Here is a 27,389-nt window from a genome sequence, read left to right on the forward strand (position 1 = left end):
GACGGGTTTGGCCACAAGGTCACCCCTGTGCCGTCAGGACTCCACTGTAGGCACTCCCGGCTGACAGACAGAGCATGTAGCTCCCCCGCTCTCTTAGCCGATGACATGGCTATGAGAGAAACCGCTTTCAACGACAACCATTTTAATTCTGCCTAATAACTGGTATTGGTAGCCAACGTGTCGGCTCCTGTCCCTGTTCTTGGCACCATTTTATAAGCTCACTAGCCGGGAAAAGCTTTTTTCTAGCAGAGAGCGTTCGACAACGCAAACAAAAAATTATTATAAACGTCAACTTAGCACTTCAAAACAAAAGTGGAATTCGCTTGAATTCTCACTTAGTAAAATAGGAAAATGTCATCGGAAAACCCAAGATCAATCCTCAAACTAAATATGCCTGCGAGACCGCGGGAGAGTTTCATCAAAAAGATAATGCTTTGCCGGTATGACTTGGATTGCTAGAAGGTGAAAGTGCCCAAACAATTCCAGATAACAGCTAGCGCTAGCCTAGTTGCCGCAGCAGAGTGAGCCCACTTGTAACGGCGTTAATAAAGGAAAGTGTACTTACCGATCATGATAGAAAGTCATGTAGACAAATCGCAGTCTTATAAGAGAGTGAGAAAAACCGCAGCTCCAACCATTTGGTTTGAAATGACTCCAGCGTTTGTCCACGATACAATATGTTTACACTCCAAACAACCTGCTTCCACACGAGAAGATTTCAAGAGGTCACTCCCGGGGTGAGCGTACCTTAAGTACCGGGGCGGGGAATACGTCACCCCTGTCACAGGTGACTTTGTTGATATAAACACTCGACCTGCACGTGCATGTGATGGACATCCAGGTGCTGAAAGCACCGCCTCTGGTGGTCAGTAGAAATTAAATAAAACCAACTCTCCTTTTTTTTTTTTATAAAACCATCTCTCTTTTTAAAGGATACCAGTTCTTTACCTATTGTAAGATTAATTTCAACTTTGTCTTCAAAAACATCCTTACAACCCAGTCCCACATATATATCATGCACCTCACATCCATGCTCCAATTTTATGCATGTCACATTCTGTGTATTTAGAAAAAACAATATCCCTCACCATCTTAGTTTTGCCTATAACTCCACCAAAAGCTCTACTGGCTGACTCATAGAGAACTGTAGTAGTAGCTGAACAAGAATTTCTAAAATGCATTAATTCAGTTTTCTTTTAATTTATGGTAATTCTCCATTTACTTAACCAAGCTTCTGGACATGAGAGCATTCTTTGCAGATCTTCTTCTGAGTCAGCCATCGAAATAATATCATCTGCATATAAAAGTATACTAATATTTTCCCCTCCAGACTGTACCTCACATCCTAATAATTTAATTGTACTGGCTAGGTCATTTATATATACAGCGAAGATAGTCGGCGATAAAGCATCACCCTGCTTGACACCAGAGGAAGTGAAAAGTTTGTAAGAAATTTATTCACCCTCACACATGACTCGTGCACTATAAAGGGAACAGATTGCATGATACAATTTGCCATTTATACCGGTTTTGATGAACCTGTAAGCGAGAAGGTTTCTGTTTACTAAATCAAAATCTAGGTAAAAAACAAATGTAGGCGTATTCTCCCCTGCAATCTTTTTGTACTATTGTACACACTGGGTAAATATGATCAATACAGGCCATTTCCTTACGGAACCCATAATGTTCCTCAACCAGTACGTTTTATTTCTCCAAAAAAGTGTTGGAAAGGGTCAAGTGTAGGAAAATTTAAAAAAAAATGATGTAGATAATAATAATTATAACAAATAATAATAATAGATGAATGTAGACTTGAGTTAATATCGATTAAACATTAAACTCTTGAATTATTATTGATCAGCTGTTATCCAAACTGTTGCCACTATACCCATAAGGGGGTATTGTTGGAGTGTCCGACTGCAAATGTATTTACTGCAACAAAGAAAATGTATTTACCTTTGGAACACAGTGGAGCCAATAAGAACTATTAATCCACTTTAGATATTAAACAACATATGACCTTACCGATACTTAGCTTTTACTTACTTGGTAATTAGACAATGAGACAAACGGTATTGGCAATCAGCAGTCGGACCCACCATACCATGCTTTCAGAATGCCATTGTCACAGTTAGTTAGTTACATATTAGTTAGAAACAGTATCAGGGTTAAGTTCTATTCTTCACACCTGTCTGCCCCTAGCCCCCCCTTCCCCTCCCAGGTGTTTTGCGTCTCCCAATTAGTCTCCTAGTATTTAGGTTTTAGTCGTCCTGTATCTCTTCTTGTTATGCCTGGAGCTGCGAGGTGTCAGCCTGTCAGAGGAAGGCAGGTCCAGACTTTGTTCTGTTTACGTCGGTGCGGTATGTGGTTGGCTGCTCTGTCGGTTTTTTGAGTGCTTATTTTTGTGTCTTATTTCTCCTGCCTCATTTTTGTTAAATCACGTCTTGTGAATGTTGCCTACATCATTCTCTTGTGTATACAGTTGGCTCCTGAGATGAGTGTATTTTATTTTTTTAATTTAATTTTACCTTTATTTATCCAGGTGAGTCCCATTGAGACCTTTAGCCTATTTTTCAAGGGAGCCCTGACGATTAGAGAGTATTAGATCATTTTAAGGGAGGACATATACTGCTTTAGTCAGAAAGGTTGCTGTGTTGGGTTATAAGTAGTAACTACAATAAATGAATTTATGCAAAACAAGCGCAAAGCCCGAGGACATAGATGGACAATTGATTTTAAGATATTTATTTTACTTGTGTTGTGGTTAATGTAAAACATAAATTGTATTGGGTTAATGCATTTGCAAACCAAAATACTTCTGGGTTGAGTAACCAACTTGTTATTTCTGTTTCTTTGATTTCGTCAGGGTTTGTCTAGTGAAGCCTGTTCCTGTCCATTTTGTCCACTTTTTTATTTCTTAATTGGAAAACATATCAGTCGACCAGACAAATGGTTTGCGTATCCTCTTTGTCCAAAAACAAATTACACAGACAATGTTCTGGGCTTTGCAGTTCATTGCATTAAAGTTCTTTACAATTGAATTACCTCTGAACATGAATAAAAACACCATATTGGCTTCCATTTTTCTCTTTCATTTCAATTCCCTCTAGTGTACCTCATCAATAATAAATATTTCAAGCTCATTCTAACAAAAATATGTTATCCAAATCCCAGCTGGAACAGAAGAGGGTAGAAGATCACATCAATTAAGACCACAACATCTTGAAAGGGAAGGAAATCATGGCAAGCAGTCAAAACACACCGCCAAATCAAATGAAATAAGAATGAAATAATACCCCTAATAACAGCCGAGGTGGAGGGCTACCAGGCAACTAGGGAGAGTGACTAGATTGGGAAATGCTACTGGGTAGCATGAGAACAAGACAAATCTGCAAGCTCATGTTTTATTTGCTCTGGCATATGCATCTGGCCTTCCTCCCGTCCACACAGATCTCCAGCAATCTGGGTCGGGCCAAGGACAGCCGTTTATAATACGGGCGTGTTTGATTTGTCTATACAGAGGAGCGCCCTGTGGGAGGTGTTTTCATAACGCACCAAGATGGCTGCCGCTGATGTGTCACGCGTTTCGTTGCTTTGATCGGTTGGGTCTGCGCCCGTAAGAAAACCCGTTGGAAATCAAAATCAACTGAGGGTTTCGGACTGATAGATATTTTGGAATTGGTTAGGCAATTCCATGCTAGGGTATCTAAGGCCAGGAATTGGCCATAGTGTGTTTCAAAGTACTTTAATTTGGATTATACCACAGGTAATTCAGACCGAGCAAGCCAATTGTTCAACTAGACCTTTAGAACACAGCACACCTTGCCGTGCTCTATTAATATAGCTCTGTGTTTGGTGTTGTTGTTCGTGGTATTTATACAAATTAAGAGATCTTAATCTTAAAGAAAATGAATAGATCTCTAGAAAGCAAAAGCTCAGGTCGGCTGGCTGACTGCACAACGGTGGCCTGAATGCGGTTCGTTGCTATGGTTCCCCCTGCTGGCCAGAGTTCTAAGCTAACGATTGTGTTGCAAAGCAGTCCAAGGTCGTAACTCTGATTGTTTCCAGTTACAGTCAGAGTCTATGGTTCACTGGGATAAAAAGAACAAAAAAACATATTTAACGCTAATTCCCTGCAAATATTTAATTTTAATTACATATTTATATCTCATTGGTAATAATTACCAATGAGATATAAATATGTAATTAAAATAGTTGTATGAGATCACACTCCAGGGTGCGCTCTATAGTCATTATTATTGCTTGAATAAAAATTAAATGTATTGATGATGTAAAAGTTCTGAGTCTGCCTTCCGACAGATTTGCAAAATTGGCCTTAGGTCAAACAGAACATTTCTCTCTATGTTTCCTCTAAAGGTAATCTGTAGTCTTACAAATAAATGCCTCACATACACACCTGTGCTTTATTTGGATGTCTATCTAGCAGCCAACACAAGCACCAAGGCAGTCAGGGACCAATAGATTTGAGCCCAAGGACTGAAGAGCCAAAGTTGTTCCCTTCGCTTAACACACACAGAAACCAAAAGCTATCGTCTATGTGTTTTGAAAGGACGTCCTTCCTGGTCCAATCTGACGATCTGTGGTGGCATTCGGCAGGCCTCCCAGCTCCGCCGTCTGGAGGTTTAGTCGGCATACTTGAGTTTTAGTGAGACGAAGGGTTGCGTAGAACGCGTTTGTTCCTCTAGGATTCGATTGCTTACTGTGGGAGGACCGTCTGAGCACACCTTCAAATTATTTGTGGATTTTAACAACTGTGTTGTTGTGGTCATACCTCACCTGGCTCCATCCAGGATGAGCGGTGACATCCCCCTCCGTGGCTCCAGTGTAGCATGACTCCTTTAGCATCCAGCCCCGAGAGTAGAGGAGGAGAGAGACGGACCATCTCTGTATGAGATGGTATTCAGAGTAGAGGAGGAGAGAGACAGACTATCTCTGTATGAGATGGTATTCAGAGTAGAGGAGGAGAGAGACGGACCATCTCTGTATGAGATGGTATTCAGAGTAGAGCAGAGAGACATACTATCGCTGTATGAGATGGTATTCAGAGTAGAGCAGAGAGACGGACTATCTGTATGAGATGGTATTCAGAGTAGAGCAGAGAGACGGACTATCTCTGTATGAGATGGTATTCAGAGTAGAGGAGAGAGACAGACTATCTCTGTATGAGATGGTATTCAGAGTAGAGCAGAGAGACAGACTATCTCTGTATGAGATGGTATTCAGAGTAGAGGAGAGAGACAGACTATCTCTGTATGAGATGGTATTGAGAGTAGAGCAGAGAGACAGACTATCTCTGTATGAGATGGTATTCAGAGTAGAGGAGAGAGACAGACTATCTCTGTATGAGATGGTATTCAGAGTAGAGCAGAGAGACAGACTATCTCTGTATGAGATGGTATTGAGAGTAGAGGAGAGAGACAGACTATCTCTGTATGAGATGGTATTCAGAGTAGAGGAGAGAGACAGACTCTCTGTATGAGATGGTATTCAGAGTAGAGCAGAGAGACGGACTATCTCTGTATGAGATGGTATTCAGAGTAGAGGAGGGTAATCCAGGAGTGAGTAATCCAGGGTTCTGCTTAACAAGGTTTTGGATGGAGGTATTGTAGGAGTAACTTCTTACGGTTTAAGTTCTGCTCCCTCATGGCAACTCAATTGCGATGTTTTTGCTGCTTAATTTGGCTGGGTAAACTAGTTAAGAAGTTAGTATTCTCTCTCTCTCTCTCTCTCTCTCTCTCTCTCTCTCTCTCTCTCTCTCTCTCTCTCTCTCTCTCTCTCTCTCTCTCTCTCTCTCTCTCTCTGATGTATATAAACACGCTCCACAGACAGAACCCAAGCACATTCATTTAACCTTACACACAGAAACACATGACAAAGAAAGACACCCAAACAGCAGTAGCCCTGAACACAGGCTGCTCTCTGAGGCTCTGTTGGAGCCCGGACCAGGCCTCTCATAGCGCCACTGTTCTCATAACAGGGAGCCCAGACCCTGTTAGCTCTTGAGGGCCTTGTCTCCTCCAGCTAATACCCCAGGGACAAGAGAAGGTATTGTTCAAAGTCTGACAAGCAGAACCCCGCCCCCCCCCCCCCCCCCCCCCAGCAACAAATCCTCAGACACATCCATAGCCAGCCCCACAGAACCAGGTGACAATGCTGCTTGTTGCAACATGTCCACTCCATCTTAAGTGGCCTGTGTACTAATGTTAGAGTTTTTGTTTTTTTCCCCAGTGTGGCTGCCTGTGTGTCGACGCCCGCTCTCACGTTGTCTGTGAATGTCTCCAGAGTGCGTCTGGTGTTTTCATGTTTCAGTGTTTCTAAACACAGCCTAACTAGGCTTCCATCCGACTCCTGGGATGTGCATCGACGTCTCCCAAGCAAACCCCCCCCCCCGTCACCCCCACACCCCCCCGTCACCCCCACATCCCCCACCCCTCTCCTGGCTGTCTCTGGTGCACCGGGGAGCTTCAGAACAGGATGAGGAGAGGAGACGGGGAGAGACGGGGAGGACAAGGGGAATAGGAGATGAGCACAGGAGGATAGGATCAGAATAGAATAACAGACGAGGTGCTCCGCTGCTCTGTGGAGCTCCGTTCTGACGGGGTTCTGCTCAAATGATCTGAACAATAAAAGATATATATATATATATATATATATACACACACACACACACACACACACACACACACACACACACACACACACACACACACACACACACACACACACACACACACACACACCTCTTGACCTCTGTCTGTGCCTTGAACTGTACTTGCCAGATGATTAAGCATTGAGGGAAAAAACGAACCAAACACAAAGAAACACAATGGGATGAGCAGTATTAAAAGTGTGATATATTTCTTTCTACATTGGACTCCGAAACTGCCAATAACCAAAGCAATAACAATGCAGTAGCCAGGAACAAACAGCCTAAACCTCCGTACACAAACACGTGGCCGCGGACATACACAAATACACACACATACACAAACACACTCATACACACACACACACCCTACCCTGTATCCTCAACCATCCGCAGAACGTGTTTATCTCATCACTTCCTTAGTGTGTGTGTGTGTGTGTCTGTGTGTGTGTGTGTGAGTGTGTTTGTGTTTGGGGGTGGGGGGGGGGTTGGGTTTTGGCTATGCTCCCTCCAGCCATTGGTTTGTACTGGGAGTAGTAGTAGGAGGAGGAGGAGAAGGAGGAGGAGGAGGAGGTAAATCAAAGCATCCAAGACTGAGATATTGGGACGTAAACAATGTATTTTCCCCCCCGTTCTCTCTTCGGCCATGGCCTCGTTCCATCAACACATGACATCGCTCTATCACATGACAGCATCCTAAGCACATGAAGCATGGGGAGATAATCCTCTCCCCAAACGGAAATGGCTTCTGGGGAGACGTGCCACCTGTGTGGGTTCTGGCAGGGTCCAGGTGCAAAATAGTGGGCCCGTTGGCGCCACAAGGCGATTGGCTGTCTGTGTGTCCAAAGTGAGGTAGGGTGTTGGCAGGGGGCCAGCGACCAGGAGGTACGGCGTGGCACATGGAGATAGAGGCTGCATAATCATAACCAATAACAGCAAGGTTTCATCATCACCAAATAACTTGATGGGACTATTGGAATGCAATAAAAGGAGTCTCTAAAAAAAAACACTGAAGGCCGTAATCGAAATGACCACAAAATAAGTTTGAGTAAAGTAATAAGAAAGTTAAAAACAAAAGTAGATTAAAATAATCGAATGTGTTAAATCATCAAGCGCACCAGTGAATGAATCAAGTGTCCATACGCCCCACTGGTTATTGGTTATGAGTCGCTGGTGGAGGTAGTGCCTGGCAGTGGAGGAGAGAGGCTTAATCCAGAGGAACAGATGGGCAGGAGGAGAAGGAGCCGTCAAACCGAGAGCAGCCCCCCCCCCCAGCCGCACCTCGCTCTGCTCAGGGTTAACCCTCCTGGCATCTGGGGGTCGGAATACCTGGCACATTACCACTGACTGACGAGAGAGAGAGAGAGAGAGAGAGAGAGAGAGAGAGAGAGAGAGAGAGAGAGAGAGAGAGAGAGAGAGAGAGAGAGAGAGAGAGAGAGAGAGAGAGAGATGAGAGAGAGAGAGAGAGAGAGAGAGAGAGAGAGAGAGAGAGAGAGAGAGAGAGGTGGAAATTAGCAGTTAAGCTAGTTCCAAAAGGAGCTGACAAAAAAGGATTTATTCGCTGTGATTACAGCATTAGCGTCCTCATTATAAATTGGAGTTTCAGAGTAAGAGTATAGTTTAAATCTTCCATCACATCTGTGTCGAAGTATTAAGAGTCTATTGTCCGCTGGCTTGGGTCTGCCATATTTAACTCAATTGCTATTCCAGTAACAGCTCCCTGCTGTATCCCCACATTATCCACATTCACTAACAAACAGATGAGGAAGAAACAACCCAAGAATTAAACAACAAATATTCATGGTGCAATTTTTCAGTTTTTCATCCCTCTGTTCTGTATTTCTGATATAACAAAGGAAGAAAAATACAATGCTGGTAATCTTGTAAACACAAATAATCCAGTCTTGTGGTCTCATGGCAGAGATACAAAAACACAAAATCAAGATACTGCACGAGATGGAGAAATGGCTTCCAGCCCGGTTCATAATTCAATGTAAAAGTTGGTCAGCAGTGCCTGTCACTGCCCGGCTCCAAACAGACCGCCGCTATCCATCCAGCAGCCTCCTTGGCCGAGCCCCAGCTGGCTGCTCCATCCAACCACACAGGGTGGCCTCCATGCCACAGAGCACGTTAGACTCCACAACATCAAAACCCACTGCCACCGGCGCACGTCGGTCCTCGCCTCCCCAGCAGGTCACTGACCTCTTCTGAAAGGGGTGGCTCCGACGGCGTGGAATGCTTTTCCTGTGGACAGCGTCGCTGGGTGTCTTTTAAAAAGCAGCTAAACACGCAATTGACACTTCTTGCCTCGTGCTTTTTAGTGGTGCTAATTTTGTGCTGCTTACATTTTAGTCATTTTTTTATCTTGACTGTTAATTGTTCTATTTAACAACTGTATATTTGTGAAGCACTTTGTGACCTTGCTCTGTGAAAAGTGCTGTACTAAGTAGACTCTACTTAGAGTTTCTGAGTTAATACTATGGAACATATTGTACTGCGTTCCTCCTCAAAGTTTCCTCCATCCTAATGAAGGGAGGGTTGCCTATAGGGTTCAGGCTAAGTCATTACATGTGCCCTGTGAAGCGCTTTGAAACGGTATGATTAAGGTCCATCCCATTCTCCTGACTTCCATCATGAAACGCCATCAAGACGTAGGAGACAATGGCCCATGAGCCTCTTCTACGCCCAGCAGCCCAGAGGTTGAGGAGGGTGTTGGGTGGAAACTGAGGACCTCTGAAGCCCTTTGAGGATGGAACTGTGACCAAGGACTATCTGACGGACTATCAACTGACCTTTGCTTGACTTGAGTTGTGTGTGTGTGTGTGTGTGTGTGTGTGTGCGCATGTGTGTGTGTGTGTGGGGGGGGGGGGGGGGTGTGTATGTGGGTGTGTGTGTGTGTGTGTATTTCTGTGCTAAATGTGCAACCCTGGGTATTTGTAAGTATCCAAGTGTGCTCCACTCATCACCACTACATTCTGCACAATGCACCTTTAAAGTGTACATACACCTACATTACAAGATCAGTGGGAATCAAGACTGAAATCAAGAAACACCTAACCCTGCTCCCGCTCTGCTCTCCTCAATTATGAGGGCAGCCCAGTGATGGGCGATGGCCAACCAGCGGGGGGGGAGCATGTGTCTCCCTGGGCCGGGGAGATGGGAAGAGGCAAGAGAGGAATAAAGGAATTTAATAAATGGTTTCAAAGAAGTGCATCACGTCGCCTCTGCGATGCTTTATGTGGATACTCTGACAACTGTGAGATAGCATCCAGACTTGCTTTTTCACTTCGGGGATCACAGCTGCAATCATTGTCCAAATCTAATGTCAACTGGGTGTTTTTCTTCTGTTTCTTCAGTTTTTTTTTTGCAGCTTGCCAAGTTCTGCCAGAGAAAGAGCGGCTCCTTCAGGCCATGGTGTCTGCCGTTTGTGAGGAATAATCTGGTTCCGGGGACACAGATGCTATCTGTGTTACAGAGTGTGTGTGTGTGTGTGTGTGTGTGTGTGTGTGTGTGTGTGTGTGTGTGTGTGTGTGTGTGTGTGTGTGTGTGTGTGTGTGTGTGTGTGTGTGTGTGTGTGTGTGTGTGGCTTTGTGTTGCAACTATGTTGGGGAAAAAGATACCCTGTAAATATAGTTGGGCCAAGTGTGTCTCAAAAGAGCGTGATTAGGTCTTGCAAAGCCCTTAGGAAATTATTAAAAGCAACAATGTTATTTTCACTTTTACTTACAAGTAATATTCCTCAAGCAAAACATCAAAGCACCACAAGACTGCAGTGGACTCCCTAGTTGAGGGCAAGGAGGATGTAGGAGGAGAAAGCCCTGCATGGTGCTTTGGTCAGCAGAAAGGATCGCTTTGATGCTGTTGGTCCTTTCTCTTTATAAAAGACATTTGTGAACTACCATTCAGGAAGATTTGAGCTCTGAAAGGCTATGTTTACCCATTTCATTTGTTCAAGGGTGTCATTTCATTTGTTGAAGGGTGTTTGCATCACAGTGGCGACCGATGCAAACAAACAAAACCCAAAGTGTGCTTAAGAGTCCCGGTGAAGAGAAGACAAAGGAAGAGAGATTAAGAAGGACTGAGAAGGAGTTCTGGGTTCTGCCAAAGACCACATGAGCAGCAGCAGAGGCTTGTAGCTCTGGCCATGGAGGGGATCAGTGGTAAGGCACAGACACATTTATCAAAGTTTCAAATGAAAGCAAGACGGCCAATAACTTTGCTTCCATTAGGGGCCAATCAGAATCACTAGAGGAAGCCAGTAACTAACAAACAGACATACTGCGCACGCACGCACACAGACACAGTCACACACACACACACACACACACACACAAGGGCGCACTCACATCCACAAACAGACACACTCACATACACACTGGCACACAAATACACAAATACACAAACACGCACGCACACACAATAATGCCCCGTCTTCTGTAATCTAATCACAACCCTTGCACACTAATACATCACAATTACTAACTGGGTCTGGACAGCGCCATTAGAAATACATTGTCTCCACAAAGCGTGTGTGTGTGTGTGTGTGTGTGTGTGTGTGTGTGTGTGTGTGTGCGTGACTCAGCAAGGATCTGTCTCAATCCCTCCTCAGACTGGCATTTCATATTCAATTAGGCTTTCCTCACATCACTGGGGCTGCGGTGCGCGTGCTACTGCAGTCACTGACTGAGCGCTGGCTGGCTGCGTGAGGGGAACACTAGGAACAGTCTGGGGACCGTCAGCGTGCAGACCTCACCACACGCAGGCCATTATCAGAGGCACAGGCTGGCAGCTGGGCTGGGTGCAGGTGTGACAAGACAAGGCATGGATGGAGAGAGGGAGGGAGGGACAGAGAGGACTCAGGGAGGGATGGATGGCAGTGATCAGTTGAATCTACTAGAAAATAAATAAGGTCAATAAAAGTTTCATCGTGGACTTTGATCCAGAATGTATTGGTGGAGCCGGTCTGCAAACCGTCATGAAAATAAGAGTTAAGGCAAACAAAAGTTCATCACAAACACAAACACACCCTGAATGTCAACTGGAGTCCAGGAGAACAAACGGGTGATAAGAAATAAATCTTGATTGTATCCTAAGTACACATTTATTATGTACTGGGGTTCATCAAGTAAGTCTTCTGTTCTTGTCCAGGGAGAGGCTTCAGCGGAGCGACAGCTCATGACCATGGGCCGTCGCCGCAGAACTTTAATGCCTAATGAGCGAAAACAATGCAACAACTCCAACACACACACACACACACACACACACACACACACACACACACAGTGTGCACCTATGATGGGAGCAGTGAAGTGTGGCCTGACAAGCAGATGCTAATGATGAGTGCAGACGCTTGTCCAAAACAAGACCATGAAAGTTCCCAGGTATGCCAGACCAGCTGGAGATGGATTATGGAAGGATTATGGTTTATGTTGTAAAATATGAGCTGGGAATTACATGAGGAACCTGCCAATATCAATGAAACGTAATCGAGGGTTCCCAATGAAGAAGGTATGAGGTAAAGGTATGTGTACACGACTATTACCTTCACCTTTTTGGGCAGGAGACACAGTTTGTGAGATTATTTCACCATTACTCCTGATGGAATCCACCATAACAATACAAGTTATTTGCTGGCACTGTCCATGCTCAGTTGCAGAATTAGGCTTCTTTATAAAGGGCTAGCTTTCCTTTCTTTGGTCAAAGAAGAAGGAAACGGTCTTTAAGATTGAACCCATATGCCTCCTGTGTCACCCAGACATCAACAACAGACATCTCATCTCCACCGATCCCTCGGGGAGCCCTCAACAGAGAAGGAGAGGGCCAGATGATATATTCCTTTCTATCACTCATCACGCAGAGCAGAGTAAAGACCAAAGACAGCACACCAAAGAAAGAGACGGTACAGCCCTGAGGGTGTGTTCCTCCAGACTGAAGGTTCCGGAAGACTGTCAGTTTGTGTCTGAGGTCCGGATTAGCTAACCCCGCACAAACACCAACGTCCCCGTCAACAAAGGTCCATCAGGTGAAAACCATCCCGAGGTGGGGTGTTTGTGTGTGCGTGCGTGTGTGTGTGAACTTGGTGCCAGGTGTGTCCAATCAGTGGAAGAAAAAGGAAAACAGAGACAACATGTAAAGCAGTGAGTGTGCATTCGCTACTGCATTAGACGCTCGCTATCTACAACCGCAATTATGGTTCATTATCATCTCAGATGTGGGGTTTGACAGCCGACAGGCCGGTACAGACGAGTGCGATGGCTCAATCGCCACTGTGTGGACACATTACCCGTCAGAGCGGGGCTCGTTTTCCTGCGGTACTTTCTGGGAAAAAAAGTAAAGCTGGTAACCATGGCCACCCTGTCACATATGCGGCAGGGAAAGACAAGTCGCTGAGAAGCTCTGACTGAGCCAACAGCCCCTCGTCAGGTGCGTGAGCGCAGAACCCGTCTCTCCTGTCTCCGGGGGCCGGATCTCCCCCCCACTTCCCCCGAGGTGTTTGGCACAAGCATGCACTTCAAATTATTGCACTCCAGAATCGCCTGCGGTGGCGGGAGATGAGGATATGAGCGGCGGAGATGTTGTGCAAACGCTCCGTTATTTTTGGTGTGTTATTTCCAGCCTTTCGAAGTATCGGCGCTCGCTTACTTTGCTGCCGATTCTCCTCCTGTCATCTTTGTTCTCTTTGTGGAGAAACTTTAAATGATGAAGATGAAAATCCTCCTCCCCCCTCCCCACCCTGCACCATATACCTTGACCTGTCTGTTCTCTTCTTGTCTTGTGTGTCCACTTGTTTCACTTCTCTTCCCTTTTCCTTTCTGCCCTCCCTCGCCTCGTCTTCTCCCCGAGCTCTTCCTTTCCGGGGCTGGTCCTGATCCATCCCGTTCGTTATCTCCTTTCATGTGCCACGCCAACAGCTCGCTCCACAAAGAGACGTCCGCTAAGCAGTTCTTAGGGGATTTCAATAACGCCACTGATGTACAAAGCATCCATTATCAAAGTGGAGCTGTTTGATGTCATCATGGTTGCAGTGCCGTTCCTAATGTAGAGGGAGGGGGAGGCGGAGGGTTATGGGAGGAGTTTATGTGGGATGTACACTTGACTTTTATGATCATTGAATCCGGGGGTTCATAAACATTATAGATGGAGCTTGTTCTGAGAAACTTTCCCCGTCAACATTCAACATTCAAAGAACAACAGAAACAAACTTCAAACTTTATTTACAACATTGTGTGATATATTTACAACATTGCCAGATTAAAAACTGCATGTGAGTATGGGTTTCGTAGATCATTCAGGCAGATGAGATGATGTTTACGATCGCTGAGTCATCAAGGTGTACAGCCGGTGCGTTAATTAACATCAACCCATGATTCTGAAAATGATGTCAGTGGTTACGAATAATTATCTCCTCACCACCAATCAGAGAACGCCAGCCTCCCTTCTGGGGTCTGACACAACGGAAGATTCCAACTGAGAGGAAAACAAAAAGTTTGAACAGTAAGCCAATTAGCTTGAGAGCAATATGGTCCCCTAGCATGAGACAACCTCATGTTTGCTTCCAGTCTGTCCTTTGGAAGTTCTTTGTATTAAATGTTGAATTATACATTTATCACAAGAATCTTGCACAGTTTAACAGACAAGCATAGCCTTGCATTCGGGAATCCTTTGGAACTGACTTTGTCTGAGGCGGCATTGCTTCTGGCCTGTCTACAATGGGTGGTGGCTTTTTGTATTTACACACACACACACACACACACACACACACACACACACACACACACACACACACACACACACACACACACACACACACCTACACACACACACACACACACACACACACAGACCTCTATTAGATTAGCTCGTCACATCCAAAGATATCTGTCCAAAGAAAATTTCTTCATGCCCTCTCTCTTTTCAGCTGGAATTATTCTGTCCCTCAGGCCGGCTTTCTATTTTTTTCCTGCTATTGAACGATAAAGACGGGATAGCAGAGAGGGTGGCACTTTTGGTAAATTGCCTGTGAAGGACAGTTTGAAAGGTGAAAGCAGAGAATGGATGGAGAGAGACAGAGAGACAGACACACGAAAGAAGAAGAAAAGGGGAGATACAGAACAGAGACGGCGCAAGAGGGAGAGAGAAAGGTGAAACAAAGCTGAAGGGCAAGGAGATGTCAGCATGAGGAAGCAGAGAAAAACCGTGACATAGAAGGAGACTTATTTGAGAAGGCAGGCGAGAGAGAGAGAGAGAGAGAGAGAGAGTGCGAGAGAGAGAGAGAAAGAGAGAGAGAGAAAGAGTGTGAGAGAGAAAGAGAGCACGAGAGCAAGAGAGAGTGTGAGAGAGAGAAAGAGAGCACGAGAGCGAGAGAGATAGAGTGGGAGAGAGAAAGAGAGTTAGAGAGAGAAAAAGAGAGTGAGAGAGAGAGAGACAGGGAGAGAGAGACTGAGAGACAGCGAGAGACACTTGTTCTGGTTGACGGTCGCTCTATTCCCTTTGTTTGTCATGGGCTCCTCACAGCACACACTCAGAATCGGTGTGGATGAGCAGAGTGCATCATGGGAGCGCTGCAGGACTCCAGGGGAGCCAGAGGATGGAGGAGGAAGAAGGAGACGTCGTAACGAGGAACACTGTCTGAACCTAAAGGAGCTGACAAATAAAACTTGATGCAGTGTAATAGGACACTGAAATATTTAGAGGTCTCGGCTCGTCAACACCGCCGAAGAGAAGTGAGTAATGTGTCGGCTGCACCTGGGTGTAATGGTGCTGCACCACCTCAATGCAAGGATTCACTTCTGAGTCGGTGTTGTGTTGTTGTTGTGTTGTTGTGTCCTGTGCTTTGGTGTGTTTAGCAGAAACATGCACTCCGGGTAATGTTGATTTGGAGGATGTATGCTGTGTGTATTGGATTGTTGGATTTTGGGCATTTTGAAAGGAAACAGATTTTCCCAGATTTGCATTGTGTTGCACAATGTTTTGGGCTACTTTCTTTTGTTTTGTAATTCAGAAGAACAAAGATAATGCAGTTTGGTTTAAGTTTGCTTCCATTGGCTGAAACCTACAGAAGTACAAAATGTTAGGGTAAATATTACCACAGTTTATGACCAAACACAACTTATATTGTCTCTATATTGTTTCTGCTTTTGTAACATTATCATCTTGCAATCATATCTACCATGGGGTTTAGCATTAGCATGAACAACTTTTCTTGTCTTTTATTTTCTGCCGTTTTGTTATACTCTAACTATGAATGTAAGTCAAAACAGGTTCGATTCAAGAGCTGTTATTTGAGTGTAATTTAGCCACCCTTCAACTCTTTGTGAGTGTAAATGCACTGTGAAAATATCTGTACATAGTTGAATGCGCCTGCCTCTGTATGAGCAAGTTTAAGTGTTTGAGGCATCTCTTCCTGGTTGGTTTGGGGACTTTGTCTTGCCTGTAAATCACCGGGGGGAGAAACAATGTTCTTTGGGTTGTTTCGTTTTGGGTTTTTAGTTTTCTAAATGTTACTCTCTTCCGCTCTTTGCCGCTCCATCCCTCCATAACTCTCAAGACGACCTACAGACGCTTTAACCATAACAGATTCATCCTCATTCTGAATGTAGAAACTATTTCTGAAACGCCACAACCCCTAGTCAATGGTTCATGCTGCAATATTCAGTGTTTATCCTCTTCATTCAGCTTTGACTTCAAACTAAATAAGCAAGAAAGAATAACCACCAAAATGTTGGTGTGGATTTGGTTGAAGTCTGCATTCTTCTACGGCTGCGGGAGTGTCATGTATGTGACCTGAGAGTCCCTTCCGGATTACGAAGGCCTGTACAAATACATCCCTGGTTTTATAGAGTGAGGCTTTAGCGCATTATTTATTTCACAATGGACTGACGAGTCAGGTGCAACATTGATGGAAATATCGCCTTATACTAAAATGCTTTGCTGGTTAAACAAGGGATTGAAGCGGGCCCTTTGTTTTAAAGCTCAGTACCAGAGCAAATCTTTTTGGTACATGGGATTTTCAATGGGAAAAAAAGCGTGGATTTATACACTTGTCTCTCTCTCTCTCTCTCTCTCTCTCTGCCTTTTAATCTCCCCCCCCCCCCCCCAGACTTAATGTGCCACATGCAAACAATGTTACTGTCTCCGAGAGGCCAGAGCTGATTGGACGATGGCTCCAGATAACGAGGGCACAGAACAAGCTGTTCTGTTCCGCCGTTATGACACAATGGGACACTGGCATAATCTCATTGTCTTAACTTTCTAGCTTGTCCTCCCAACTACTGTGCATCCCTTAATGCCTCCGACGGCATTACGGCGTAACCCAATTACGTAGTGTTGGATTATTAGCTTTCATTGTGTAATCGTGTTATTTTAAACTTGTTTTTATGATTGTGTTGTTGCTCTAGTTAAGAACATTGCATTGATTTTTTTTTTGTAAAAACGCAAATACCATTTGATTGATTGGTGGATCGTTATAACATCTTGTATAACTATCGCTTCTACAGTGGGAAATAGTGAATAACGTTTGGATGCAGGAAACAATGGTTGACAGGATTATCTCTGTCTCTGTCTCCATATCTCTGGTCTGCAGACGTCTCTGTTCACCCTTTCTGTCTCTCTCTCCGTCTCTGTTCATCTATGACTGGAACACACAGGGTGGGCTGTGGGTTACTGTGGTTTCATGGGCTGTGTGGTATTGTTGCAGGCTCTGATTACTGTATCAGCTCACGGTCGCGTGATAATATCTATTATGTTTTCACTTGGTGATTCATTTTGAAGGTTCACCCATCTGAGCCAGAACAGGGTGGGACTGCTTTCACCTCAACCAATCACAAAGCGGAGAACACGAAACTGACGTTTACAATTCCAGCACCTTGTGTGGTTGAAATCATCTCTATTCAGTAAACCTACTGGTTTAATGACCCGTTCAGATCACTGGGAATAATGCTTTTTCAGATATTTTTCAGATATTCCAAACATCTGTCAAGGTGTTGCTTGAATGCACGAATGACAAAAAATATATTTTTTGCAGCCTCCATGATCACAAACATATAAACTATGTTCCACGCTCAACAGATGGTGGCGGTAATCCTATTGGTGTGATATATACCGCTGATGAAAAATAACTTTTAGATGTGAGTGTAATCACTGACGAGGCGTCTCGTTATTACCAGGACACATAAGTGGGAGTGTCCACCCAGATGTGTGTTCTATAGATCTACCAGTCCTAAGTGGACTGTACCAACTGATAAATGGACTGCATTTCTATAGAGCTTTTCTAACTAGTGGCCACTCAAAGCGCTTTAAAATATTGCCTAACAATCACCCATTCATGCACACATTCACACACCGACGGCGGTGTCAACCACGCAAGGTGACAGCCAGCTCGTCGGGAGAAGTTAGGATGAGGCATCTTGCTCAGGAACAACTCGACACAATTGAACTAGCAATAGTCCGGTTACCAGCCAACCAGCTCTACCTCCTGAGTCACATGCCGCACAAATGTACCCTGGAAATCCAGAGTTCTCACGAGAGAGCAATTTGAATTTCTGGGAACGAGCAATAAACTCACTCCCTGTTTCCCCTGGATCTAAACATTAACCAATCACATCGGTGTATCTGATATAGGCGGGCCAAAAGCGTTGCTGTTTTATGGTCCGAATACGGCAAGAGTCTTATCTATTGGTTAGCTCCGCTGGTCTGGATACGTCACCCCTTGTATTCTTCTGATTGGTCGTAGTGTTATCCAATTGCTTGCAGTGATATTTTCAAATGCATGCTTTGTGCCGCCCCTCGAGTTGGGCCATGTTCATTACTCGTTGCCAGACCCTACAGCTTTCTAGATGTGGGTCTGGATTTACAGGCTAGCCCAAATGTACAATCGCGTACACCAGGGGTCTCCAACCTTTTTTCAACTGAGAGCTACTTAGAAAAAAATTAAGTGGCCAAGAGCTACTTGCATCACATCGCTTGTATTTATTTACATCAACTGACTTAAGCTTCTGTTTGTACACGTGTGAAATTGCAATACCCAATGCTTATCAAAAATAACTCCACATCAAAGGTCCAAGAAAACATTTAACTTTTTCATATACATAACTGACAATTCACATCAGGTCCAAGAAAACATTACTACTTTACACTTCTTGTGGGCCACATATATATCACTGAAAATTCAAATCCAGGTCCAAGGAAACATTACACTTTTTCATATACATCACTGAAAATTCACATCAACGTCAAAGGAAACATTACCATTTTACACCTCTTATTATAGGCCACAAAGTTCAAGGTCCATTATCACCACCTTACAAGCATCTTATTGTACACATGGGACATAAGTACACTCACTCTTTTAAAAAGTTAGTGAGATGACTGGCACTGCATGGAGTCCACCAAAGAGGTGTATGCTGGAGTGTATGCACTCAGGTTCACTCTAATACAGTCATTTAAATGTTCATCTGTCAGTCTTGTTCTGAATTTAGATTTGATGACATTCATGTCAGAAAAAGCAGCTTCACAAAGGTATGTCGAACCAAATAAAGCAGAAGTGACCAAGTGCTGCTTGGTGAATGTTCTTATAGTTTTCTGGGTCTACAAGGCTCCAGAAATGTTGTGAGTGTTGCTGAGACTTAAGCTGAACATGATTCTGGAGATTTATAACCTCCATCCCCATCTCCACAGGATTGACAGTGAACAGTTCAGCCATCTTTTCTGAAATCTCTACCTCCATGTCTACCTCCATGAATGGGTTGGCAATGAATGCCACACATGGCTCCAGCTTATCAAAATCCTTGAACCTATCCTCAAACTCCTGGCCTAGCTTTGAAATGAGGTCACAATATTTATTGACATCCAAAACAAAGTCAGCCCCTGCATGGCTATCTAACATCTTAACTACTGTTGGGAAGTGTTGCAGTCTTTTGTTTTTCAGTTGCTGGAGGTAGAATGACAGTTTTGCTTTAAAAGCCTTAACAGCACTGATCATGTCAGAAATTGTTCTGTCTTTACCTTGTAACTGGGTGTTGAGCTGATTGAGTTTCTCTGTCATGTCTGTCAGGAACGCAAGATCAAGCAGCCACTCAGCATCAGACAAAAGTGTTGTGTCCTCCTCTCTTGACTGCATGAAAGCCTTGATTTCGTTCAGCAATGAGCAGAAGCGATGCAGTATTTTTCCTCGGCTCAGCCACCTCACCTCAGTGTGGAGGAGGAGATCACTGTGTTCAGCAGACAGTTCCTGGAGGAGCAGTTTGAAGCTTCTGTGCTGCTTGGCCTTTGCGCGAATGGAGTTGATGATCTTAATGACAGGTGTCATGACATGATCAAATCTCATGACTTTGGCGCATATAGCCTGCTGGTGAATGATGCAGTGATAGTTCACAATTTTAGGAAAGTCTGGGTCGGCCTTGCACAGTGCAATAAATCCTGAGTGGCGTCCTGTCATAGCTGGTGCGCCGTCTGTTGTAATAGACACCAGCTTTTCAATAGGCACGTTATTTTCAACGAAGTATTTTTTCACAACGTTGTAAATATCGACTCCTCTGGTTGTGGTTTTTTAGAGGAAGCAACGTCAAAAACTCCTCTCTGGTGGAAGCGTCTTCAAAAACCATCCGGACAAACACAGCCATCTGAGCGGTATCAGCCGCATCCACCGACTCGTCACACTGAATGGAAAACCATTTGCATCTTATCATGTCCCGCTCCAACTGACCTCCAACACTGCATCGGCAGAGAGCGCAGACACTCGCCGTGCCACTGTGTTAGCACCAAGCTGTATATCAGCGATAGCGGACATGATTTCAGTCTTACTTTTATGGTCCTTGAATAATGTGTCGGCCACCGCTGTCATTGCTTCCTTCACCATCCCTCCATCGGTGTATGGCTTCTTGTGCTTTGTCAAAATGTGCGCCACTTTGAATGATGCCTCCGTGGCCGCATTGGCTTTCTTCGTCTGTCCGATGAATAAACATTGCTGTTTTTTAAGGGTTGCTTTAAGCTGGTTCACTTTCTCAGTCCGTTGAGTGCTGCCTGCTGGAAAATCCCGTGCAAAGTTACCGTGGACTTGAGTGTGGATGTTTTCTGCTTTTTCTTGACTTGGCCACCTTGGTTTTCCATCTTTGTTGTCTGTCTAAAGTTCTAGCTAATACCACCAAACTCCTCACTTTCGCTTAGTGAGCGTACAACGTCACTCAAGACGCACTTTGGCTACATTTACACCCCCTCCAATTTGAATTGGAGGGGGTGGGACACCAATGTGACATATATGTGAACGTAAGTGAGATGAGGTGCATTTACTGTCGTCTGAATATTACTTTTTTATTATTATTATTATTTTCATAATATTATTATTATTATTATTATTATTATTATCAGGCGAGCTACTGAAAACCTGCCCGCGAGCTACCAGTAGCTTGCGATCGACGTGTTGGAGACCCCTGGTGTACACTCTATCACACAACTAGGTCCTACTCCCACTTGTGATGTCAAAGGGCAGGGCAGATTTTGGAACCGCTTGTAATTGCTAATCACTCTCAGACTTGATGGTAAAATAGGGGCCCTTTAAGTATTTTTTGACCCCCAAGAAAGTGGGGATGTGAAACGAGCAGGCTCATCAACTCAATTCTAACAAACAAAGTAATTAGTCTGCGGTCACAGCTCTGATGGCAGTTAAGAAAAAAACTGTGTTTACCAAAACATTTTCAAACAGTTTCATGTATTTTGTGGATTTAAAAGTTGAGTTCACCTGGGATAAACAGACTGCCGCCAGAGATAAGGATATGCATACAGATCAACAGCATATCTTCAGAAGCACATTGCGACTGTAAAAGTATGTAACTTGCCATTTCTGTGACCCAGAAAAGTAATAATAAAAGTGTTTATATTTATAAAAGTGCATGAATGAACGCAGGTTTGAATCCTAAAACTGCAGTCTGTCCTCTGTAGTTTTTGCCATTTTTCTGAGCTTAGCAGCCCAAGTAACTTCCTGAAATACCTTGGATACTGTTAGCACAAGGCTATCCAGCATTTGCATAATGTTAGTGTGACGAAACAAGGGCTGGCACTGGCCCCAACAGCGCTGCACGCAGCCTCAATTCAGGCTACTGCAAAGGAGCATCGTATTTGTTGCTGGAAAACTAAATCCAAACTTTAATCTGTGCGGTGCACAAAAAAACATCTATGTGGTCATAGGCTAAGCTTCCAAAAGACACGAGTCGCCGAGCGAGCTGGTGCATGTAAAAATACATAATGATGAAGGCACTTAGGAGCAGACAATGGGAATAAAGGACATGCCGGGGAGTAGTGGTGGATTTCATGATTCGTTTGAATGAATCAGTTGGCGTCGGTCAGTTCGCCAAGAAGAGTCGTTCATTCGTTCATTTGTTCGTTCGCATTTCCGGTAGCGGTGAATCATGATTCTCAGTCACTGAGTCGGTCAGACTCGGCTCCTCCCTCGTTCTCGTTCAAACGAATCGCGAATGCACGTTCTCAGCCGAGTCGGTCAGACTCAGCTCCTCCCTCGTTCTCATTCTCAAACGAATCACATGCAATGGTGCAAATGGTCAACAATCAACACAACATTAACTAAGTTCCTTTTAGCTGAGGAGCGCTTCATGTTCGGAATCGGGATGTTGTTGCCCGGCTGACTCTCGTGACTTCTCAGTCCTCGAGTCTTCACCGCTAAACACAGTCAGTGAACGAACGGCGACTCGCAAGTCAGCGACTAGTGGGCGGAGCTGGGAGTCGAGTCTCGGCGAACGAACGAGACGAACGACGACGAACGAGAGCGGCGAATCAGGTCGGTTTGTTCGTTTTAAAGAGTCTTTCGTTCGAACTGATTCGTTCGCGAACGAGCCACCACTGCCGGGGAGATGCCGCCCGGAGCTGTGTGATGCCAGGGTTCGGAGTTATCCGCCCCACCAGGCACCGCTCGGTATTCCGTACACTGCTGTTGTTACAGGCCAACATTAAAATGCCAATTGTAACAGGCTTTCTAAATGTGCTCGGCGTACTATTTTACTTTCCCTTGGTATTATAAATTAATGTAACTAGATTCATGATTCTGAATTAGCAATCAGTTTATTGCGAAATCCAGGTAATGATGGGCATTCCGAGAACCATGTTTGGTCAATTATGGGAGTTGACGGGGTGCAGACTATAATCTGGTTCATGTACGCACATCTCAGGAAAATTGGTATGAACAGGAAACCCATTGCTGTTGAACATATCAGAAAATCTCTCTGTCCACAGATTTCCAACTTTCTCACATTAATCAGGGCAGACTCCTATGCAGAGTTGTATGCATGAAGCCCAATATGTGTGTGTATACATGCTTAGCCCAAACACACACACACTCACACGTTCCTCAACTTTCGAAACACACAAACACAAACTGACATTCATCAACACAAAACCCACAAAACCTTGAAGGGTTACTATGCAACAAAGATTAATAGAAATACGTCTACATGCACAAAAACATGAAAACAAATATTCAGAAACAACCGTCCCCACAAAGACACACACACACACACACACAAATACCTACCCTCCCATACACACACACACACCCACACACCCCCCTCCCACAGTGACAGGTCTTGACAGTGCCTTTCAGACAGACCTCCCAGGGTGCGCCTTACAGAGATTAGCCATTCCTTCACATCCGCAGGAGAAGTTGAGAACAGAGACTCTGTTCCTCCCCAGACAGCCTGGAGATCGCTGTGTGTGTGTGTGTGTGTGTGTGTGTGTGTGTGTGTGTGTGTGTGTGTGTGTGTGTGTGTGTGTGTGTGTGTGTGTGTGTGTGTGTGTGTGTGTGTGTGTGTGTGTGTGTGTGTGTTAGTTACACATTATGTTTATTACCATAGTATCAAATATGCTATTAAAATAATACAGTAAAATATTATATACAGCATGTGTTAATTATATGGTAATGTGTGTGTGGTTGTGTGTGTGTGTTCCATGAATATATATAGATAGATAGATAGATAGATAGATAGATAGATAGATAGATAGATATATTAGATAAAATATATGGATATGTGCAGCCACAACATGAATATAAAAACATAAAGCTTGACCAGGACTTGGGGAAAGTATTTTCTTTTTATGAACCCTTAATAATTTAAGTGTTGCTCTGAGCTACTTAAACCGTTACCTAGGGTTGAATGCATTTGTTTTAAAGAGAAATTGGCTGAAATTAGTTTCACAGAAATGATCTATGTGGATTTGGGAGTGTGTGTGGTTGAAGGCTGGTTTCAGCAGCCTTACCTGGCCAGTGGCCCGAGTCAGACAGAATGGACTCTGGGGCTGGGTGAGGCTGCTCACCTGTTGTGACTAATCAATGTGTACAGGTTAAACAAGCCATTACCACACTCAGTGAGCACTTCATTACAGCATGTTAAACCTCCTGCTCTATATCACTTCACTCAACCTCTTTAACATTACCTGTGCATGTATCCTGGATTCAGAGGAAGTTAGTCATTTTGTGACTTAAAAGAACATTTTTTCTTTTGTATAACGCCACTCATTTTGAATTCATTTTGAATAACTCAATGAATAACTCTGCTTCTTTCATGAGTTCTACCTGAACTCTAGATTAGCATAAAATCAGAGGAACAAAATCTAAAATTCTCTGTGGGAAACCATTCCAATGCCATTCAAAGAGAGAGAGTGAGAGATTGTGCGTTGGGCTTAAATCCAATACTCTACTACCAATACATGATTAAAGTGGGTTGCCAAAATGTTGTGACCTTCTGCATGGTTTGAGCTCTTTTTCAGCATCTATTCCCTTTATTGAGCCTACAGGAATGGCCTGAATATGTAAATCAGTCATGGTGTTCAAGAAATCTAATGGCAGGTGTTTTTATTGCTCTGGTTAAAAACTGCCGATCAAAGTTGTTCTGCACCTTAACAAACCATTAGCATTAAATCACTGGTACTCATTTTGTAACCGGTCACCAATAGGATATGTAGAGAAATGTAGAAACACATTATGAACACGGCAAATTACAACCTATATTAAGTTTCATACAATTCTGTTTGTTTTGGTGACCTTTCCAAAGAATTGGGGCTTATTTACACTATATCCTCATTTTTTAAGTCATCCATATTAATCTTCCAGGTTGTCATAAGCGGCTTCATCATGAAGTCTATTCTTGAATCCTGAGTCGCTTATCTGATGCCGAAGGATGGAAGCCTTGTCATGTGGAGCGAGAAGCTCCAATCCCATCTCCACACCTCATACACTCTCCTCACCTCAAACCGCACACAGATTGTAAAAGTTTCTCTTCTTATGCTTTATCCTGTCCTACTTTGTAAAGTTATCTATGATATTCTCCTTCGACTCAACTTCCTGCCTACATTTCATGAACCCAACAACTAACGGGCGTCACTATTTTAAACATCACATCCTAAAAACAAAACGCAAAAAAATGTAGTTTGTAGTGAAGGTGTTTCATCGTATTGGCGACAAAGAATCAACGCTCACATCTCCAGTAGAAGATGAAGGTGGAGGAACAGTACATTTGCAACATATAAATTCACATTATAGGACAGTGTGTGGGCAGCTTATGCAAATTTCCTTTTCATTTGGTTTAACAAATATGCCCAACCATTGTAGATGAAATTATTTTGTACCTAAGTACGCCATTCAATTGTGACTCATAGCCCTGTATAGCACAAGGCCTCTGACTATGGGCAACAGTTTGATTAATGCTCTCAATGCATGTGTACACATACATTGACCTGAACATGGGATCCTCTGCATGCATGAGTTGTATTCAATATCAATAGCTCATTAAAGGTCCATTGCTTTCAAGACATGATTGAATCATGGGAGTGTGTGCACTTGGGGGGGGGGGGGGGGGTTCATGTACAATGCAATCAATATCTCATTCTCTCTGTTCTAATCACAACCATGGTTGTGGATGATGAGCTGCCCCCCCACCCCTGAGAGAGGTTGTCCTTGTTTTAAGAGGAATATTGATATCTCTAACCCAAAAGGATCATTCACCCTTTAATCAATTTATGGCTCTCGGGTATCCCACCGATCAATTCTAGCACAGATCACGCTCTCACCGAAGAGTGGGATAGGAAGGTGCGATTGATTCGATTTCCAGATTGGATTTGCATTGTTTTTGGTCTATTGGAGATGTATTGCCACCACTGGTGTACATCCCACAGAACCCTCATTACATAACAAACACAGCAACACACGAGGCTCACAATCAATAAGACTCATAATCATAAATATTCTAAGGCTATGGCCTATCTGGCTCAAGAATGGATTCACACTTTTTGGTTCCGGGCCCGGGTTCTGTGCCGTCTCCACCCACAAGTTCTGCTAATTCGATTTCACCATACAAAACTAATCTTTATAGGGTCCGGCATATACAGGCTCCATCCAAGTGCCTTTCCAGTCACACTGCCCACCCCAACTAGCCGTTACTGGGTACTGCTCATGACGCCTGCTCCGATGGTGCAGTTGTCTGGAATAGTCAGGGACAGGGATTTTATGAGTGAATTAAAAGGGATTGAATCGGACTCGAGTCAAGGCAGCTTGGCAGCTACACTCATTGAACAAGACCGAATGAACCGTTCTAACAAGGATGTCTGCTAAAGGAAGGACGACAAATGGATGCAGTCAAATCACATTTGTGTAACATTGTGTTGGGCTTACATAGCCTAGCTAAGTACATACAAGTGGGATGCAGAATCCAATGCATTCAAATTAATATCTTATCATTAATGCATAACAGACATTGTGTATACGTTTCGTGGGGCTGGCAGCACTAGCTGTCCAACATGCGTGAGCTATAACAGATAGTCTCGGACGCTGACAGAGAAACTGATGCCATTTTACAAAAGAGTATCAAACCGCAAAAGGTTCGACCCATTCACATGTATAAAGTGGAGTGAAGCGACTCTGTGGAAAAGGCTTGTCCGCCCATCACTAGAACACAGATGACACAGAACACAGGACACATTGAGTTGGTTCAGCCCAGGGAGGACAGTGGGCAGAAAGCTGTTCCTGAACTGAGCTTTCTTGCAGATGAACTCCCCTATATTTTAAGCCTGATTATATACATATATGAAGGCCAGTCTAATTGGAGAGGACTCAATGCCGATTCTACTCCACATCAGAGATTGGAGAGCCATAATAGCACGGCAGGTCTGTGTGTGTGGGTCGGTGAGTGATTGGTTGGGTGTGTGTGTACGCCTGTTAATGTGTATGCGTGTGTGTGCTAATGTCTATCAGCGTTTGCTATATGTGCATGTGTGTGCATGCACAACACACAAAAGAGGAGATACGATGGAAGAATAGGAGAGAGAGAGAGTGAGAGAAAAATTGCCAGACAGACGTGATCATGGTTGAACTGCCCTCTCCCGTTTTTTGAATGATTCCATTATCTTGACATACTCCATCCACTTGGTAGAGAGGAGAGGAGAGAGCAGGAGTCACTGGCTGCATCCCAATCACAATGCTGTCTCCCCCAGTCCACTGGCCCCTCAGTGGGCACCAGTATGCACCGCAGACCCTCTACCTCCAGGGGCCATCGATTGGCCCCAGCAAACCACTTTCTTCCTCTTTCCCTCTCTTCTATTTTATTTTTCTCTCATTCTCGCTCGTTAGACCTTTTCTCCCTCCCCCTCCGTCAGTCTCTGTGATACTTTATCTCTCTCTCTCTCTCTCTCTCTCTCTCTCAACCTCTTTCTCTTCTGTGCTCTGTCT

The 27,389-nt window shown here is 44.1% G+C and overlaps 1 pseudogene across 1 annotated transcript in view; it reads right to left on the minus strand.

Moving 5' to 3' along the window:
- LOC311354494 overlaps positions 1-27,389 on the minus strand; it is a 208,645-nt pseudogene that overhangs the window by 153,660 nt on the left and 27,596 nt on the right. The window contains exons 3-6 of the transcript in view: positions 23,376-23,493; positions 11,190-11,244; positions 10,141-10,266; positions 9,471-9,579 (exon numbers count right to left, since the gene is read on the minus strand). The product of the transcript in view is annotated as an uncharacterized misc_RNA (transcript). The remainder of the gene's footprint in view (positions 1-9,470; positions 9,580-10,140; positions 10,267-11,189; positions 11,245-23,375; positions 23,494-27,389) is intronic.

The sequence above is a fragment of the Micromesistius poutassou genome (assembly GCF_964030765.1).
Source record: "Micromesistius poutassou genome assembly, chromosome: 10".
NCBI classification, from domain to species: Eukaryota; Metazoa; Chordata; class Actinopteri; order Gadiformes; family Gadidae; genus Micromesistius; species Micromesistius poutassou.